Here is a 7,807-nt window from a genome sequence, read left to right as displayed (position 1 = left end):
GCACAATGACTGTTGTGAAGACTTTCTTTGATTTTGGTGTTTCTGTGTGTTGTGATTTTGTTTTCTGTTTTATAGAATCTTTCGTGCTTGTCAACAAAGTCAACAAAATCCTTAAACTTCACTCTTCTATTTGTTCTTTCTTGGAGATTGGAGGCAAATTTTCTCCAAGATTCTATAAGTCTGTATGGAAGTTTGTTTGCCAATGCCTTTATATTAGCCATGTTGTCCAAGTCCTCCATGTAATTAACATCTGCCATTATGTTCAAACAGCCCATAAGGAATAATGTGAAAGACTGAAGTGCAACACCATCTTCAGACTTGATTGTTGGCCAATCCATGGCTTCCTTTAAATATGCTTCTGCTATCATGAAGTCATCACCATAAAACTCCTTCAAGATTTGTTTTGCTTTGGTATATCCTGTCAGAGGTTCCATATGGATGCAGCTCTTCACCAACTCATGTGGTTGTTCACTAGTATACTGCAGCTAAAATTGAAGATGATCACGGTTATCACTTGTACGGCCTTCAATCCCATGTTCAATGGCACCTATACAGGTTTTATAATGCAGAGGGTCGCCTTTAAACGTAGGAATGGAAAGTTCGGGAAGTAGCGATGCTTTTTGACTCTTTGCTAAGTATTCTGCGACACTGGCTTGCTGTGAGATTGCTTGGCAAAGGCCATCAAGCACATGTCCCTGTTGTTCTCTACTTTCTGTCTGATGTGGAAATCTAGCCATTGGAATAGTCGAAGTGGGAGCATTTCAGGTCAACACTGCTTGTTGCTCTGATAGGCTGTGATGGTAATTGAATGTTTTTCCTTGTTTAAATTGTAACACACTCATCAGGAATGTGGATACCATCCTCCTGGGTATTTTCATATCTTCTCAAGACATCCAATTTAGCATCAGACTCAGGGAGTGCCGTTTGCATTGCATGCATTTGCTTCTTTGCCTTAATTGCAGCTTCTTCTTGCTCAAGTGCCAACCTTTGTTGTAAATCAGCAGCCTTTGCCTTTAAACATGCTCGTTCCATTTGAGCCTTTAATTTAATTGAAGACGTTGACAGAAGTGAGCTTCTGTCTGTTAGATTCTTTACTTCTACTTCTATGGGTGTAGTTAGTTGATGCAGATCTACTATCATCAGGTGATATTTGTTTATTGCATCCTTCCTCTGCACGTTTCAAAACGTCCTTCTTCCATTGCTCACATTTCCATTAATTACATTTTTTGGATCAAACCAGTTATTTTGGTCATCGGCAAAATCCTCTTCAGTCTTTAAATTTTGCACACCGGAATTGAGGTCCACAAATTCTTGCTCCATGCCGCTAAAGCAAACACGAAGCTCAGTTTTTTACAGCGTCAACATTTGCATCATCCTCCATCAATTGTTCAATTTGACGTTGCATGGAGGTCAATTGAGCAAATTTGCACCTGCGTGCCTGCATCCGTTTAGGCTTGTGATCTTCTACAGCTTTTCTCCGTCATTTTTAATGTCCGCTTTCCACTGTCTTGTTCCTCCATGTCAATCCACAATCAAGCAAACAAAAACGTCAAACTGACTGTAGCGTCTCAATTTGTAGGTCAGCTGAATGACGATCAAAGTTTTAAGCAGTTTACTCACGCACCTGTTACGTGCACGTCCTTGTTAACTCGCGATGCTTGTCAAGTATGGACGCATGCTAACAGCTAGCAGCTCATTGTCCCGACTGGAAAGTTGCTCCTTAGCTGTGATGTGCCTAGGGTTACACTATCTATCATTAACAAACACAGCCAGCCCTCCTCTTTCCTCTTACCGCTTTCCAGTGTCCTGTCCGCAAGTAGTATTTGGAAGCCGTCAAATTCCACGACGGTGTCCGGCGTTAGGTCTGTTAGCCATGAATCCGTGAACATCAGCAAGCTAGCTCATTGGAAGTTCCTCTCGTGCCGCGTCCATTTTCTTGGGAAGGTATCTAACATTTCCCATAAAAACGGACAGGAGGACGGGGTGGTCACGCCTCCTCTTTGCCTGGCGTTTCGCCCCCGCGCGACATCCCCCGTCTCTTCCTCCTCAACTCGTGGGGGATATCGGGTCTCGCTCCGGGAGTCGGCACGGGGTTAGCACGAAGTGCTAACAGCTGATCTCTTGTGTAAACGATTGATCCGTAGCTCCCAGTGACATCTCCGGACACGATCACGCAAAAAACAGCCCCCAGCAGCAATAAAACCACCGCAATTTGGATGTCCATTGCTGCGATGAGGTAAAATAAATAAAACTGGGTAAAGGAAAAAACACGCGAAAAAGGCTCAAATAGTGAGCCGTGCTGCTTTAGCAGGTAGCCACTCGCGTGGTGACGGAACCGTAAAAACAAATGTGGTCCCATCAAAATCTGATGGGATATTTAAAAATAAAAGCGTGAAAATTTGCTTATTTGTCTGTCGTCACCAATGATTAAAAAAATTAAAATCATTACAAAATCCTCAAGCTATCGTGATACCAGACAAGTTCTGCGGGACACCAGACCACCCCAGTTGTCCACAAAAAGTGGTCACTTCAAAATTTGATGTGGCATTTAAAAATAAAAAAATCACCTGAAATATGCACTGTGATCAACACTGATTTAAAAGAAAAATCTTTAAAAAATATCCTCAAACTATCGTGATACCAAACCAGGATTGGGGATACTAGACCACACCAGCTGTCCACCAAAAGTGGTCACATCAAAATGTGATGTGGCACTTCAAAATAAAAGTAGCCTGAAATTCGCTTATTTCACGGTCATCACCACTGAGTTAAAAAAAAAATAGCTCGAGCTATCGTGATACCAGACCAGTTTTGTGGGACACGAGACTACCCCAGCTGTCCATAAAAAGTGGTCCCATCGAAATCTAATTTGTAATTTCAAACTAAAAGTTGCCTGAAATCTGCACATTTCACTGTCATCATGCCTGACTTTAAAATTTCATTAAAAAATATCCTCTAGCTATGGTAATACCAAACCAGGTTTGGAGGACACAAGACAACACAGCTTTCCACCAAAAGTAGTCCCATCAAAATGTAAGGAGGCATTTTAAAATAAAAGAGCTGGAGCTGTCGTAATACCAGACTAGTTTTGTTGGACACTAGACGACCCCAGCTGTTCATCAAAAATGGTCCCATCAAAATCTGATGTGTAATTTCACAATAAAAAAAAAACCCACCTGAAATATGCACATTTCATTGTCATCAACACTGATTTTAAAATAATCATTTCAAAATACCCTCGAGCTATCGTGATATCAGACCCATTTTGGGGGACACTAGACAACCCCAGTTGTCCATCAAATGCGGTCCCACCAAAATGTGATACGGCATTTCAAAATAAAAGTAGCCTTAAATCAGCATACATCACTGTTATCAGGCCTGACTAAAATATCATGACAAAATATCCTCCAGCTATCATGATACCAGACAAGACATATTTCACTGTCATCACCATTGATTTAAAAAAATTAATTAAAAACTAGAGCTGCGAGCAGCTATAAAGAGCCCTCGCCACCCGGACAACGTTGGGGTACTGGCACGTTGGAAATGTGAAATATTTCCGAGAAATAACGTGAGGAATCTTCAAGAGGAATTTGCTTGTAGTTAAAGTTAGAGCAGCTTTTGTTTTCAAAGCCTCGTCAATGTTTGAAGTAAATTTGTTGGCAGGCACTACAGGTGCATCAAATCAAAGACTAATAGACTGAAAAACATTTTCTTTCCGAGAGCCATCACCATTCTGAACTCTCACACACATGCACACACACACGACCACCCTTACCTTGCTGAACAGCGACGTATTGTGTTGTATTTCTCCAATTTCATACTATTTTCCATCACAATATTTATTCTCTTATTTATCTAATTTATATATTTGATTAAATTATTGTTGTATTGCACTGGAGAGGGGAGCTCCCTAATCTTGTTGCACACTGTACAATGACAATAAAAGGATTTCGGATTCTGATAAATTTAGAATGGCCGACTTCCTGTTCAATTTAGCATACGGCTCCATGAGACTTTTTATTAGGTCTTGGCTTTGTACACACTTCATCAAATTTTCAGTTTGGTGAAACAGAGATATGGGGCTGTTTTTTTTTGTTGTTTTTTTTTTTCTAGGGGGCGATAGCGAGCCATTTTTAAACAACTGTACGACAAAATAATAAAATATTGTGAATATTGAATCAACTCCCGGTTGAGTGGACGCTGGCACGTTTGGCTGCCACTGCTCACCGGTAACTCTCAGAAATTTTTTGGATCCGCTTGTTGTACCTGCTTTAGCAGTTTACAATCCCTCCAGTTACAGTGATTTTATTTATTATTATCTGTATGTTGAGCGATCCCGATTCTCATGAATGCCACCCACCGATTGCATAGTCGCTGACGCGTCTACTGTGGCTAAAGTTTAGCTTACCTATCAAAGTTAGCACCTGTCTGCCATGTGGACCCGCAGGCCAGTCTGCTTCTCGCACTTCTGCCTGTTCCTGTCATGTCATCAACCTGTGTCAGGACAACTTCAATCCACTGCCGCTGAACTCCGCTGGATTTACCGACACATGCCCGAGGGAAACGCACCACCACCACTGCTCCTCCTCCCGAACATCGCTCGTCGACCCTTGAAGGATTGTATGGCAATTACCGGCATTTTAAACATTTATGGGACAGAATGTCAATTATTTAATTTAGCAGGTTTATATTTACTGAATATGCTATGATCGCAAAATTCCGGACGAACTGGCGAGGCTGCCCGGCTCACCGTGGCTTGTCATCGGGACCGGGAGGCGGCGCAGGCGACGCAGAGAGAGGAAGCAGAAGCGGGGCTGCAGGTCCGGTGTCTTGCAACGGCTGCGACGGCAGCCCCATAGGCAACCACTGCCGAGTCTGTACCTCACCAACGCCAGATCCGTGGTCCACAAAATCGACGACCTGGGATTACAAATCCTGGGAAACCGCTATGTGCGAGACAGCAGTGTGATCGTCGTCACGGAATCCTGGCTGCACGCAGACGTCCCCGATGCTAGCATCCAGCTGGCCGGGCGCTCGCTACATCGCGCGGATCGGACAAGGGACACCGGTAAGAGACGGGGCGGGGTGGCTCTGTGTTTACGTGCATGAGAACTGGTGCGGCGATAGCACGATCGTCGAGAAGCACTCTTCCCCCGACATCGAGTTCATGTCCGTTAAATGCCGGCCTTATTTTCTCCCGAGGGAGCTAACGGTCGTGATTGTCACAGCTGTTTACATCCCTCCCGACGCTAGCACTAGCACGGCGCTCTCGCTACTCGCGTGCGTCATCAATAAACATCAGCGGGCCCACCCTGATGGCGTTCACGTAGTAGCGGGAGACTTTAATAAGGCCAATTTAAAGACTGTACTCCCAGAGTTTCACCAGCATGTCAAGTGCCCAACGAGGGGAGACAACACTCTCGACCATGTGTACTCGAACATCAAGCACGCATACAGGGCCCTCCCACTCGCCCCCCTCGGCCAGTCAGACCACCTGTCCTTGCAGCTCGCACCTGCATACATCCCTCTCAGGCGCAGATTCAGGCCCACCACAAAGACTGTGAAAACCTGGCGTGACGGCGCCATGAGTGAATTACAGGACTGCTTTCAAGACACAAACTGGGGCCTCTTTGATCATCAGGACCTTGATGTCTACACACATTGTGTAGTGGACTACATCAAGTTCTGCATGGAAACTGTGTCCCTACACAGGACTATACGGACCTTCCCAAATGCGAAGCCCTGGATGTCCAGCAGGGTTCGCTCTCTCCTCAAGGCCCGTGACGCTGCCTTCAGGTCAGGCGACAAAGCCCAGTACAGGGTGGCTCGTGCTGACCTGAGCAAAGGCATCAAGCTAGCCAAGGCAACCTACAAGGGGAGGCTGGAGGCCCACCTTGCCAGTAACAGACCACGGGAGGTGTGGCAGGGTCTACGGAGCATCACCAACTTCCGTGGCAGCAGCACGACCTCTGCAGACCCGAGTGCATCGCTGGCAGAGGAGCTTAACTGCTTCTTTGCTCGCTTTGACTCGCCCCAACCGTCACACCCCCGCACTTCATGCTCCAACTCCCCCCCACTCACCGTAGAGGAACACGATGTGAGGCGCGCGCTCCTGGCTGTTAACCCCAGGAAAGCTACTGGACCCGACGGAATACCAGGCAAGGTCCTCAAAACATGTGCCCACCAACTGTCACATGTATTCTGCAGGATCTTCAACCGCTCCCTGGCTCAAGCAGTCATCCCCTCCTGCTTGAAAACTTCCATCATTATTCCTGTCCCCAAAAAGTCACCAGCCGTCCACCTGAATGACTACCGTCCTGTTGCTCTCACACCAGTCATCATGAAGTGCTTCGAGAGGCTGGTTCTCCAGCACATCAGGGACTGCCTTCCTCCCACTCTGGACCCCTACCAGTTTGCATACTGGGCTAACAGATCCACTGAGGACGCCATCAACACTGCTCTGCATGTTGTGCTGGGCCACCTGGAACAACAGCAGAGCTATGCAAGGATGCTCTTTGTGGACTACAGCTTGGCATTCAACACAATCATCCCAGACATCCACGTCGCCAAACTTGACATTCTCGGCCTCCCTGCCCTCACACGCATCTGGATTAAGGACTTTCTGACCAACAGACCCCAGACTGTGTTGCTCGGCCCCTACACGTCCTCCACCTGCATGCTGAGCACCGGTTCCCCTCAAGGATGCGTGCTGAGCCCTCTCCTATACGCCCTCTACACCTACGACTGCAGCCCGGCCCATGGCAACAACACCATCGTCAAGTTTGCTGACGACGCGACAGTGGTCGGTCTGATCTCGGAAGGTGACGAGACAGCCTACAGAGAGGAGGTAAAGAGACTGACAGCTTGGTGCAAGGACAACAGACTGCACCTTAACACTGCAAAAACAAAGGAGATTGTCGTCGACTTCAGGAGGAACAAGACGGTGCCGCCCCCCCTCTGCATCGAAGGCGTGTGTGTGGAGAGGGTCCACACGTTCAAGTTCCTGGGAGTACAGATCTCCGACGACCTTTCTTGGACTCACAACACCACAGCAGTGGTAAAGAAGGTCCACCAGCGTCTGCACTTCCTGAGAGTCCTCAGGAAATTCAACCTGGACAGGAAGCTGCTGCTAGCCTTCTACCACTCGTCCATTGAGAGCCTGTTGACGTACTGTGTCTCCACCTGGTACAGCGGCTGCACTGAGGCCGACAGAGTGAGGCTCCAGAGGACAGTCAAAACAGCGCAAAGGATTATTGGCTGCCCTCTCCCCTCACTGTCAGACATCTACACCGCCCGGTGCCTCAGAAGGGCTCTCAACATCGTCAAAGACAATACCCACCCAAACTCACACCTGTTCGACCTGTTGCCCTCTGGCAGGCGCTACAGATGCATCAAATCGAGGACCAATAGACTGAGAAACAGTTGCTTTCCGAGAGCCATCTCCATTCTGAACTCTCACACACACACGAGAACACCCTTACCTTGCAGAACAGCATCGTGATGTGTTTTTATATACCCTATTCTGTACTAAATTCCATTGCACTCTCTTATTTATTAATCTAATTTATATATTTGTCTGTCTTATTGTTGTATTGCACTGGAGAGGGGAGCCTTCTAATCTCGTTGCACACTTGAGTACAATGACAATAAAGGGATTTCTAATTCTAATTCTAATTCTACTACGCATAGGAATAACTGATTGTAGTCATGGTCTTTACTGATTTATGATATTATTTTCACATGCTAAAGTTATATTACTTAGTTTATAAATGTGTGAACATAGTATTTTCATGACCTACACTCA

The sequence above is a fragment of the Idiotropiscis lumnitzeri genome, unplaced genomic scaffold (assembly GCF_059441095.1).
Source record: "Idiotropiscis lumnitzeri isolate Australia: NSW breed Sydney's pygmy pipehorse unplaced genomic scaffold, RoL_Ilum_1.0 HiC_scaffold_138, whole genome shotgun sequence".
NCBI lineage: Eukaryota > Metazoa > Chordata > Actinopteri > Syngnathiformes > Syngnathidae > Idiotropiscis > Idiotropiscis lumnitzeri.
Note: the sequence above shows the minus strand (reverse complement) of the source record.